The sequence below is a fragment of the Lupinus angustifolius genome, unplaced genomic scaffold (assembly GCF_001865875.1).
Source record: "Lupinus angustifolius cultivar Tanjil unplaced genomic scaffold, LupAngTanjil_v1.0 Scaffold_156_4, whole genome shotgun sequence".
Lineage (NCBI taxonomy): Eukaryota > Viridiplantae > Streptophyta > Magnoliopsida > Fabales > Fabaceae > Lupinus > Lupinus angustifolius.
Genome location: NW_017726078.1, coordinates 137,483 through 137,837, shown reverse-complemented (window position 1 = coordinate 137,837; position 355 = coordinate 137,483). Strand labels below are relative to the sequence as shown.

At 31.3% G+C, this 355-nt stretch overlaps 1 pseudogene; it reads right to left on the bottom strand.

Annotated features, from left to right (window-relative positions):
- The window catches only part of LOC109340289, a 22,727-nt pseudogene that overhangs the window by 21,071 nt on the left and 1,301 nt on the right, over positions 1-355 (bottom strand).

Below are 355 nucleotides of genomic sequence, written 5' to 3'. Positions count from 1 at the left end.
ATACCAACCTTCCTTAAGGAAGAAGTTTGGTTTGTTAATAAAAGGAACCAGGAAGGTAGTAAATAAATAAAGTTCACTTAACTTTATTATTCTTTTGTTCTTTATTTATTTATTTGTTTCTAACAACTAACTATTCATCACTTTTGTGCATTAGAATACCATTAAACCAGTGTTGGAATTTATTCCACAAAACGGTGATGGTATTCAAAGGTACTTAATAATTATGTAATAGGGGATTGCTTCGATACCATTGTACCGGCGTTAGAATTCATTCTAACAAAGCCGAGTTGGGGCAAAGAAGGGATAACTTATTCACATGATTATTAGAAGTAAGTTGTAACTGGAATATTCTTGA